This window comes from Xiphias gladius, chromosome 17, assembly GCF_016859285.1.
Source record: "Xiphias gladius isolate SHS-SW01 ecotype Sanya breed wild chromosome 17, ASM1685928v1, whole genome shotgun sequence".
NCBI lineage: Eukaryota > Metazoa > Chordata > Actinopteri > Istiophoriformes > Xiphiidae > Xiphias > Xiphias gladius.
Window position 1 is genome coordinate 25,086,881 of NC_053416.1, and position 12,699 is coordinate 25,099,579.

Below are 12,699 nucleotides of genomic sequence, written 5' to 3' on the forward strand. Positions count from 1 at the left end.
AAGTGAGGCAAGCTGAAGCTCGTAATGCATGCTGACAGCTGAACAGATGCAAAATGTGTGTGTACACCATTCCTGACAAGAATGCATCTCCACATAGTCAGCCTATCATGTGCAGAATTTATTCCGATTAGTTTTCCCTCACATCTTGTTCAAGGCTTCACTTGGAACTTCTCCAAGACTGCCTCTCTGTGGCAGCCCAAAGTTTGATTAGGGTGTTGTCACCTTCCCAAATGAATTGTAGGGAGGGTGTGGATGTGCCAGAGTTTGATTCAGTTGCAGCTCGGCAGGTGTGAAAACACCTGCAAGAAAAGAATAAAGAGCCTTCATCCAAACATCAGAGAGAATGTCGGTGAAGAGAGGACACAGGAACAGCAGTGTTTTACTTCCACCATCTGCAGGTTAAAACATGTTTTTTGCATAGACAGTGCAACAAATCTGAACCCCTACTGTATGGAATTTTAACTAAAGCTGCACATTGTAGCTGTAATACAAAACAATGTAACTTATTTTAATGATAAGGGAAAACATTCACAGATGCGGGAGTTAATTTATGTTGGTTTCTTGTTGCTGCTGATTGTGAAATATTACTGATGGTCAAACCAACGAAATATAGGCTTGTTCATCAAATACTCACAGTGTATAGAGTCAAATATTGGTTTTTTTTCAGTCATTGAGTTTTTTTTTTGTTTCTTTGTGAGCATTCTTGAACTTGAGTGTCCACTGATCCACCCTCAGCCATCTGACCTTAATTCCAGCCAGTCGGCAGGTGGTAAGAGGCTCAAACACACTACTACACACTCACAGACTCTCCATGGCAAAATCAAAGACTCTTAGATTTTAGGTAGAGGCTTGCAACAGGTTCAAAAGTTGAAGCACCACTTTTATAAAGACCCCGCCTTTTTACAATGCACTCTTATTAGCACAATTTCCGGGGACAGTATTTGAAAAGGTTATACATATGTCCTTCTTGAATACAAAATAAGTCTTTAATTTCCAAATACTTGGATTTTTCAAACTCTTCTAATTACTCCTAGCAGAATTATAGAGGCCATCAGGGTTCATGTGCTAGAAAAACAAAAATACCCTCTAGATCAAAGCCCAGTTAAGTATCTGTTGTAAGAAAAATAGTAAAATTACGTTAATATGCATTATTTTTATATGTAAATGCTTCATAAATGGAGCTGTGTTTAAATTAGACACCTCTCTAAATGTTAATGCAGCTGCTACTTTACCCTCACATATAAATTGTGTGGCAACAGTCAAAGGATTTACTGTATACAATGTCTAATTGAGTAGCTGATTGACTCTATTATGTGAACTCGAGCTGGTTGAAATGGCCAAAAATGTTATCATGATAAAAATTTTCATATCAGTCAATAAAGAAATGTCAAATAATTTTTTCTTTCAAGTTTAAAGGCTGTTTTTCAGTCCTGAGTGAAAGTCGAAGAAACCAGATTGTGGTTTTACACTATTCCTTATGGTCGGAATATGACAATCACTTGCCAAACAGCGGAACATTTCACAAATCTGAGGTAGAACCTTCACAACAATTATAATGATAAAGTGATTGTTAACATCAAAATATGCATGAGTAAAATTAAGTAAATCTGTTTTCAGTCAGTTTTTTCTCTCAACAAAATAAATATCTTAATAGAAAAATTAAGTGCTGCAGTGTGATACAGTACGCATGTGAGATGGCTAAGACTTCAGACTGTTTAGAAGTGTTTTAAAGGATAATGTCAATAAATAAAACAATAAATAGACAAAGAAATCTTAGTTCTGGTCAGCATGCAAAACCCTTTGTACAGACGGTTTGTTTCAGCTGCCAATGTAACAAAATAAAGAGACAACTGAAAAATCTCAATTGTCAGTCACTTCTTCTGTACAAGTTTTAAACAAGCAAAGCCATTACCCTACAAGTTATGGGCAAGAACGACAAGTCTGTCTACAGACTCAGGTTTTAAAGCTTCCCCTTGACAGGTTACAATGTTCCCCCCTGTGCTAAAAATCCTCTCAGAGGGGGAGCTAGTGGCAGGGAAGTTCAAGTAGCGCTTTGCTAGTTGGCTCACTCTCGGAAAGTTTCTCTCATGCATCTTACACCATTCCAGGGGTTCCGTGTCACAGTCTGCACCTGGAGCCTTGAGGTATTTCTCCAGCTCCCCCTCCACTGACAGCATATCAGTGAGTTCTGTGTTGCTGGGGCATTGCTTCTTAAAAAAATGCCCAGTGCCTTTCCTGCTTCGTCTTGGCAGGTAGAGCTACAGCAGCTCCACCCTCTGACTCTAATACATCTGTTCAGTATGAAGCCTGTGAAAGGCATGGTCCTTTGTCTCCCTACAGAATCTCAGACACCACTCTCAGTTTAATGGCCTCAGTCTTGTCTTGCTTGATATATTGGGCCTGAAGTGTGGATTGACAAGGATGCCAAATCAAGCAGGTCATCTGTTACCTGATCATAATACGTCTGTTTGAGATATTCCATAACCATTGTCTTTATGTCCTTCGTGAGCTGTGTCATCATCAGAGGGTTTAAAAACCTTTTCTCTGAAGGGGTGCAGCCACAGGATTAAGGTAGGACACACTCACGTATGATTCACCGGAGAGTTAATCTGTGAACTCCAGAAGTGGCTTCAAGACCTGTTCATCCATGTCCTGCCAGGTGAGCATCAAGTGCCTGGTTTACTTGTCAGCAGTGAGTGCCTGATGGCCTTGTGCTGCTCCGCCACACTTGCCACCATCTTCTGAAGAGAGCCCCAACTGGTAGGTGACATTTTGTGCGGGGGTAAGTTGAGCTCTTTGTCAGCAGTTGCCAGATCTCACTTCTTTTTCCAGGAAAAGGAAAGGGCAGCCACAACTTTTTTACGCAGTCCCCCCTCATGTTCTTTTCCACTCTCTCTGAGGAAGAAAATAAAAGGAAATAGAGATGTTAAAAGAACATTCTGAACAGACAGACATATGAACATATAAATATTTTTAAAAAGTATTGCATGTATTTCAGTTTCAAATATAACTTCATCATGCTTATAATCATTATTTAACATTTAAGCACAAAGGACTAGAACACTAAAGAAAGTAACTGATTTGATTCTTTTTTAATTCTTTTCATTTTATCATCATTGTTACCACAACGCATAGTGGGTCTATGCCAGTAAAGCTAAATTTAATTGAATTGCATTGAATTAATAATACAAGAATAGTGTCATCTACGCAGCAGTTACTTTCTGAAGACATTTGATGCTCCTACCCTCAAGAAGTGTGGTCAATTTCCAAAACAGTGAAGCCATGTCCATTTGTTGAGTGAAGTAGCCTTTACTATGTTTGACCTGCTATCAGTTATGATACATACTTGTCGATCTTCACTCAGTGCGTCACTGAAGTGCTTCAATCATTCCTGGGGCAATAACTCTGCCTTTAAGGTCTTCAGGCAAGTGTAGCCTATATAAGGCTTAGATGTGTGACCACACCACATATAAGAAGTAGTGGTGAAGAATGTGACAGTTTGCAGCTGCCGCTCCACCATCTCTCTATACTCTGCGTACAGCTTGGTAAGTGCAGTCAGTGAAAAAAGTTTTCCGTCAGGTAGCTCGTTCCAGGGGACGAGGACTATGAGAAGCTTTTTGAATTCCTCAATTTTGACCGTGCTAATGGGAAGCATATCTTTTACAATGCAATATGCAATTGCATTTGTGATTCCTTTGTGTATTTTTGTTTTTTTGTGATAAGGCACAGTGCTGGAAAATGCTGATACAATCGTTTGCTGCTGGGTAGACGCACTGGCCACCTCTTGCATGCTCTAACAGGTGGTGATATTTCAAACGATGAATCAGGTTTGCGGTGTTGCCTGTCTTTGATGGCATGTGTCTCCACTGTGTCAGTCAGCGACAGTGTGTTTATAGGGCTGGCCCCACTGTTGTGGTCCAGCCAATAAATGTGTGCATAGATTACTATATTTTGACATAAATTTTTTCCAACATGTTACCCCCTTTAAGATCCTAGCAGATTTCTAACTTGTGAAAAAACTATTTTTACACAATTAAGTCAATTCAATAGGAAGGAATAGCTGTCTGAACTTTGCTCCCTGGCTGCCACATCAACAAAATGGCCAAGGAAACTTTGAGATTATGGCCCTTACAGTTTTACTTTGCCTGTTTTCACCTATTCTTGTCTTTACCATCTGCTCTGTCTGAATTTCCTGCGGCCACAAAGAATGTCACAGGCCATGAATTTCAATTGTAAGACATCTCCGGTGGGGAAACGAAGTCGGAAAAGGGATCTATGGGTCAAACCTAGAGGGCAATTGGCCAAGGAGATGCCCGTAAAAGACTTGTCAGCAGCAACATCTGTAAGACAAAACTGCTTGCTGGATGCTGTACAGGTTAAAGGGAATCATCAGCACACCTAGAAAAGCAGCAGCTGTTTGAATTGAAGTGTTGGGACTATTGAGGGATGCACAGTCATTTCTCATCAGCAGTTATTTCTTTGGCTACTTACAGGATCTTTGGAGTGTTCTGCTGTGTGACAGAGAACATTAAAATTTGAATTTCACTCTGGAATTTGCCAGGACACTGATGATAAGCGTCAGGACCAGTAAAAGTGGGTCACAGAGAAAGACATGATTATTGGAAAAAATAGTTTTGTTTACAGCAACACCATCATAGAACTGGCTGAACTGAAGTCTGTTTTTAAAAGTTGTTGTCTGACAGAAACCAGAGAGAGTCATCTTGACCTGCGGCTTTGGCTGTTTGCATGGGCTAACAACAATAGGAAATTGCATCCAGGATTAAATGCCTTTGAAAAACAAAAAAATCAACTTTATTGTCTCGTTGCCCAGACAACTCACTAAATTTTGCAGTGTAGCAATATAAAAGCTACCAACATCATAACTTACAGTCTTTATTTGTCTTAGTCAAAGTGATGCAGGAAGGATCAGATACTGCACCCTGGAAAGATATCCTTTGAATTCCAAATGATGAGAGATGCTTGCTTGAGAGAAGCAAACCAGAATTAGGTCAAGTCCTCCACCCTTTAGTGTAGTATTAGTGTTTTAAGCCATACTTGTATATCTGAGGATTGTAGCACAAGCTGACAAACACAAATGAGCAATGCAATTTCCCTAAGCTTATTGGCAAAATGTTTTGACTTTTTTGACGTTGCTTTCTGTTTTTCTCCTCATGTGAACTGAGTCTGCACTTCAAGCACACCCCTGTTCACAATATATTCTCACTCGCTCCGTCCAAATGGCAAGAAGAATTTGCACAGTGAATATACTGTAGTTTGCAAGGCTTGCACATTTTGCTTTATTGATCTAAAACTGTAATGTAGTTGTCTTTGATCTCACGCAGGGGAATAGAAGCTCATAATGGCCTCTTCTAATGCTTTTTGGTAAGGAAACTATTTTGATGCCGTTGTTTTTTAATTCCTTCTTTGGACTTATAAATGCAGATTTTTTGTTGTTGTTGTGCTCAGTCACATTATTAGTTGTCTGTATTAGTACCTCTTTATTTTAGGATTTTATTTTTTTAATGAATAATATAAGGGTGTGTTGTATTGTGACTGATCAGCACAGGAATTTATAATTGCCAGTTTTTCTTGCGCTGAGATGAGAGTAAAATCTGGTGAAATGAATGAGTGAATGGTTTTATCATCTAGTGGAACACATGGAAACATCAGCATTTCAAACAAAGCCAATACATTATAGTTTCATTGTCTGCTATTTGACATTTTGCAGCCTACTGTGTAATGTGAAAGGTTACCTTTGTAACCACCGTGTTACTGTGAACCCCAGGATTTAAGTCTTGGGATTTTGGTAGCAGGTGGTGATGGAGTTTAGAGGCCAAGTGACAGAAAGAAGGAGGAGGAGGAGGAGTTACTTCAGTAGCCTGTGAGTTACTCAGTTTTTACACACAAACTTGTACCAGTAAGTTATGCTAGCTATATTGCTTGAGAGATGGCATTGTTGGAGGGTCTCAACCACCAACGGGTCAAAATTTCAGTTTTTCCAATATGTTAGTTTATGACCAAATACCTGCAAAACTTACAATACCTCAGCTGTACTTTATTGGTCAGTGCGAATTAGCAAATGTTAGCATGCTAATATGTTACACTAAGCTTCAAGATTGCAAACATGGTAAACATTATACCCGCTAAACAACAGCATGTTAGAATTGTCATTGTGAGTATGTTAGCATTTAGCTCAAAACTTCACTGTGCCTAAGTACAACCTCACAGAGCTGCTGCCATGGTTGTAGACTTTGAGTGTTATCACTTGTACTAAGATGAATCCTAGAGTAAAATCTGGTGAAACAGAATAAATGTTTGGTCCTCTGGTGACACACATTTAAACGTTTGCATTTCCATCAAAGGAAATCCATCTTAGTTTGATGGTGCTCTATGAGTAAGTAAACAGCTGTTAATGGTAACGTTGGCTATACAGCAATAGCAAAAACTTACATGTTTGTCCTTTACGCTAAAATGGTACTATTGTTTTTCTGTTTGACATTTGCAGTTTACTGGGTGCTGTGAATTGCTGTCATTGTAGCCACTGCATAACTTTGAGTCCAAAGATTTAAACCTCAAGATTTTGTTAGCAGATTGCGTTGGAGTTAAGACGCCAAGTGACAGAAAGAAAAGGAAATCTTCTGCTACACAAGACATTCTCAGTGAGTTAGTCTTTCACTTTTATGCACTAGCACATGTAAAATAAGCATTGAAGCTCAAAGAAAAGCGTAGTTCAAAATGTTGTGGCCATGTGATGTGTATTATATGCCCCCAGTGCACTGCACATCCTCTTGGCTTAGTGGGCTGGTCGACAACATTATTAATGCCTCCATTAATTTCACGAGGCTGTCATTTTATTACCACCACAATATGAGTTCAACTTTGGAATAAGATACAGGAAGACTAAGTGCAGATGCAAGAATGATAGGCTGTATGATAATGCACTGCTCTTGCTGTAGTCATCAATAATTTATGTTTTATTGTGTAAAAATCTCATTTATTTTTCATTTTGGTTGGCACTTAGCAGAGTGGGCCAGTTGTCACTGCTAGTCAGTGCCAGGAGACCAGCTGAGATAGGGACGGGGGAAACTTGAGTATAGATGAGTCTCAGATGAAATAGTATGCTAGAGTGTGTTGTGCCATATGTGTATTGTTTATATATTGCATCTCACTGAATCTTCATAGAGGGTTTAATTTTATCACCTTTTATAAATACAAAAATGCAGCCTGTTTGTACTGTCACATAATATTATACTGTCATATATGGCCTATTATACTGGTATATACCATCTATCATACTGTCATATAAGAGAGGCTAAGTTTATCTTTGAAACCCCAGGACCTGGAAACAAATATCACTTATAAACCACACTGGATTTTTAATTGCATTATACTAAAACAATTACTGAGCAGAATACCGTACACCCAAAACACTCAAAATATCGCATTTTGTTCTTTTTTCTTGGAAAATGATAAAAACAAAAGGAGAAAAAGAAGTGAAAAGAGTAAATACTTATGCTAACTAAATATTCCATGTTGGAATTTTAGTCCCCAAGGCAGCTTATTTTAAAATAAAGCTTACAAGTGTAAATTCAAACTGGAAGCTAGTTATTATTTTAATTTCCTCCTCACAGTCTTCTCTCATGTGTTATCCAATGATCTGCTTGGATAAATTTGAGCCTTTTTTGTCATCCAATCATTATTCTAGCTGACAGACATTCAGACTACCCCACCTTATACTTCTCTTTGCTGTCCCTACAGCATATGCCTCTCTGCTCCACCATTGTCCTATTGCTAATGTTGTCAAGGCCTCTCTGTGTCTCTAAAATGGCTACAGTTGACTTATAAATTTATTTCAGTGACAATAAAAAACCAAAGATCTTGAGATTAGATGTTTTAGATTTCACATGTTGATTCAAGTCTAAATCTTGGTGTCACAAATTTTGAATTCGAACAGGTCATTACAATTTGATATATTTTACCCCCCCCCCCCCCTTATTTGAACAAATTTATAGTGACAGCCTGTTATTAATGATGTGACTGACTTGATCTGTAAATCTTATGGGAATTATTCATTCCCCATCCCTCATAGTAAACATCTACATTTTCCTGACTTCATTTAATTCATATTGCGGTTCACTATGCTTTTAATCTGAGGTGGGTTCAATTTAGCATGACGTCACACAGTGTTGCAATACTCCTAATAACAATCACAAATACCTATCCAGAGTACCCTCCCCCTCTCTGCCATCTTGGTCACACTCTTGGTTGTGGGTTTGTGTGTGTATTTGTACTTCTATATTTGTGAGGACCAGTTTGACTTAAACTATATACCTAAAGGAGGACATTTTGGGGAAGTGAGGACATTTTAGCTGGTCCTCACTTTCTGACACACCCTCAAAGGGGTAAGATTTGGTTTTAGGGTCCAGGTGGGAATTAGGTTTAGGTTAGGCTTAGGGTAAGGGTTGGGCTTAGGCATTTATTTGTGATGGCTAAGGTGAGGGTAAAGGGCTAGGGAATGAATTATGTCAATGAGTGCCCTCACAAAGACAATGTGTTTGTGTGTGTGTTTGTGTGTGTGTGTGTGTGTGTGTGTGTGTGTGTGTGTGTGTGTGTGTGTGTGTGTGTGTGTGTGTGTGTGTGTGTGTGTGTGTGTGTGTGTGTGTTTTAGTGCACTTCAGTGGTTATACCTTGCAAAGATGCCCTCCCCTGGGTCTTTGATTGTAAATGAGCTAAACCCTTATGGAGGGGTGGGGGAGGATGAACAAATCAGCTCTGCTTCTCCTCTCTGTCTTCTGCTCTCTTGCTCCCTCTCCATCTCATCAGTTATAAACAGTGAAGTCATACCTTCCAAGGGGCCTGTTTTTGTGCTATCTGCGATGATGTCACCAGCAGCCAATCAACACGTAGTGCTGCTTGAGGTAATGTGTGTGTCTATGTGTGTGTGGGGGGGTCACCACTGGGAAAAGCACACTTGCTCAGTTATTATCTGGTTCTGCCAGCAAGCATGAGAGCACACATGAACATCAAATGACAAATCCACAGACTTCCTCTGGTACACCCAGTAGCGCTGTCAAAATTGGCCAAAAATAACTTTCGATTATTCCTTCTAAAAAAAACATATAGGTTTGAACCATTCGAATATATCTATTTTTGCACATTATGTCCATAAGAGGGCAAACTAATACAAGGTGGGACATAATTACTTGTATAGGCATATTTATTTCAACATAGGCCTGTCTTTTAAAAGCGATACATAACTACACATTACTAAATAAACAAATAAAATGATAAGTTTATGGTATAGAGCGGTTAACTGTGCATACATAGCTTGCATAAAACCTTATCTCGACGTTCCACAATTTTGCCGTCTACTGACCAAAATCCGAAGTATTTCCAAACAGGACTTTTTAGATTGCTTGGAGTGGAAATCACTCTCTCTGCAGCCGAGTTGGGTTGTGAACTCTCTGGCATCATTGTTGTTTTCTGGTTGTTGCTGAACTATTCGCTCGTTTCAGCTTAACCTACATTTCATTTTCAATCAATGAAAGTGATGCTGTGTGACTCCTGTTTCTAAGCGCTGGCTAATTGTAAGATAAACATCTTCTGTTCAGTAAAAAACCTAGACAGTTTGTTGCTTTTCAGATTGACCTCAGTTCAAGGTGACTATGGAGGCTTTTCATGCTTTGCTGCAGCCTTAATATGCATTTGAAAGCTCAAGCTGTCAAGTCAAGATTGATAATTTGGGTTAACACCGTTGAGAATTTATGGGTGGCCTTGAATGGATATTCAATTATTACAGCATGGTAATTTGTTTGTTCTGTTTTACAAGGAGCACATTCTGGTAATTGCAAAATGGAGAATATCAAGTGTTGGGAATAAAGCTCAGCAGCATGTCATCCTTTGAGTAATTGTGTTTTTAGCAAGATCTTTTTCCTGACCTTTTTCTTGCGGTTACACACACCACCTCTGCTAAGGGAAATGTAGACTATGATAGCCCAAAACGTTACTGTCTCTGTCCCATTCTGCTATCAATTACTTGTGCTTATTGTGCTGCCACTGTTTCTTCAAGAACTTCTGTGTTATTGCATCATCCCATTTTTCCTCAATGAAGAAAAAAAAAAAGAAATTGACATTATAACATATTTTATATATTGGAGGTTATTATGGTTGAATTTTGCATTTGATATTGTTTTTAAAAGATTTGACTGAATACATCTTTTTATTCATGTATGGTAACTGTCCCATTATGACAATAAGACATTTCTATTGAACAGTTGAGTCAGTGAGTATTGTGATGAACAATTTGAATAACAACCTTTTTTTAATTTATCCAGATACCACAGCCTCAATATAACTTTTAGATCCAACTTATGCACTGATTTTCAAATGAAAAATGTTTCCAGTGTTTCACTGTCCAGAGCTCAGTTTCCCACGTTGTGCTACATTAAGAAAACACTGATTTAATGAACGTCCTTTGGGTCAGTTTTGTTATTCTTCCATTATTTCTATTCATGGTAAGTGGTAAATGGTTCTAGTCTTATCAATCATTTAAAGCGGTTTTCACTACATGCCACATTCACCCATTTACATACACACTCATACATTGCTTTTTTTTATACAGCACTTTCTCACACACACACTCATACACCGATGATACATCAGGGGCAATTTGGGGTTCAGTATCTTGCCCAAGGACATTTCATGCAGACTGGAGGAGCTGGAGATCGAACCACCGAACTTCCTGATAGCGGATGACCCGCTCTACCTCCTGAGCCACAGTTGCCCGTCATGTTGGACATTAAAAATACTGTTTCTCTGCCATTATGTCCCAGTGTTGTACACTTTGAAACATTTGTAGGACAATATTGACGTATCTCTCTCTGATAATCCCAACAACAGTAATCGTTTTCATGTGAATACAGTAAAGTCTGCTCTCTTGTCCTATATTGCTTATATTGCATTTAAAATGCTTACCTTTATTACTTAACATGTTTAGGAAGAGTTGCTGACTCTTGTGGCAATACAAATTAATCAGGCAGTTTGGGACCAACCAACCGACCAATTGACAGAAACACTCCACCACAGCTCTATACAGATGTACTGTATCATCCATGATCAAGCCATATCATGCTTGAATTGTTTTTCCCACAGTAATTGTGTATACATTTTTTCATTTCTTTTGTGATGCAAGTGATGGTGAAAAGGTCTGCTTTGTTTCCTCACTGAATATAGGAGTATTCCATGCAGTTGCTGCATGCAGGTTTACATTGGAGAGGACTTTGCTAGATGTGTGTTACTGAAAACGAGAGGATAATAGAGCCTTCTCTCAGATTGGTTCATGTTGTCTTCACTCTCAGTAATCTCCACCAGCATTGGATGGTCGTGGCAGAAAACACAAGCAGCCCAAGCTGACCAATCACAGTTCTTGCACTCCCCATGTGGTATCTCTTCAGTCACCATATAGGGATCCATATCAAGATTGTTGTTGTATACACTATATTGTTTATGCTGATCTCAAAATCATGGAGTCAGCCTGATTACATGAAGAGACAGATGACACTGAGACAGCCTAAAGCCACAGAAGAACTGGGGCAAGTTCTCCAACATGCTGGAAAAACCTACCTGCCAAGTACCTGATAAACTGTGTGCAGATGTACTGAGGAGAACTGGCGCTGTTTAAAAGGCAAAGGGGTTTCACAGCAAATATTGATTTGATGACATCCTCACTTTGCTGTTAGTGTCCAAACTTCTGCACAATACTGTATATGGTTATCTAATTTTTTTAGCTCAAAAATATTGATATAAGAATTGATGCAGTATTGGTCAAGCTTTACAATACACATAGCCACCGTAAGAATGGCGTAGCCCCTTAAGTATAAATGAAACCTAACTACTGCTAATCATTTTCCATAGCACAGGTTTCTAAATATTTTTTTCTGTCTAGGCAGCCAGTGGTTTGGAAACATCTGCACTTGGGTGTAAGAACAGTTTTAGCTAATCTTTCGGCTCATTATTTCTGACCTCCAGTGTAATAAATTATTCCAGTCCTTTTGGTCAGTCTCTGAATATGCTCTTACTGACTCAAGTTGTGAGTTATTTGTCCTCGTCTTAGTTATTTGAAGATGTAATAGATGAACACAACTTGATACATTGCCTTACACTGTTTGCTTTCACTAATGAGAGACAAGGCAGGCAGTAGGCTGTCATCTGTGTGCAGGAGAACCTATCTGCTTGCCTGGCTTCCTTTCAGGCCTCAGAGGGATGAGCATTGAGTACATCTGATTAGCTGTATCGACTGGTAAAATGCTACTGCACCAGGTTTCTGCTCATAAAGCCAGGCTACATAGTAATTAGCCTGGGATCGATGTTGATGTCCAGTAGTTAGCCCATAGATACACAGTTCCATTGGGCTTGCCCCATCACTGAGCTAACAGAGTGAATTCTTTTAGAAAAAGGTCAAAGGTCCAGATGTTATTGAACATCAGGTGCATTACTGTCACGTGTTTTTGTCTTCCCACAGTCTGTCAAATGAATGAGCTGAAAAGCTTCTGTTGAGATACGAGTAGATCACATGCATGTGTCTACAAGTACCGTTAAACATGCTTTTCCCAACCCATTGGCCTTGGCTCTGTATTGGATTTGTCACTAGCACTCTTTGCCATCCTGATGGAACTTGTTGCTCAGCATGTTTGTGTTATC

General features: G+C 39.1%; 1 protein-coding gene across 1 annotated transcript in view; it reads left to right on the forward strand.

Annotated features, from left to right (window-relative positions):
- The window catches only part of LOC120802689 (protein turtle homolog B-like), a 144,672-nt gene that overhangs the window by 26,851 nt on the left and 105,122 nt on the right, over window positions 1–12,699 (forward strand). The gene's annotated exons all lie outside the window — the stretch shown is intronic.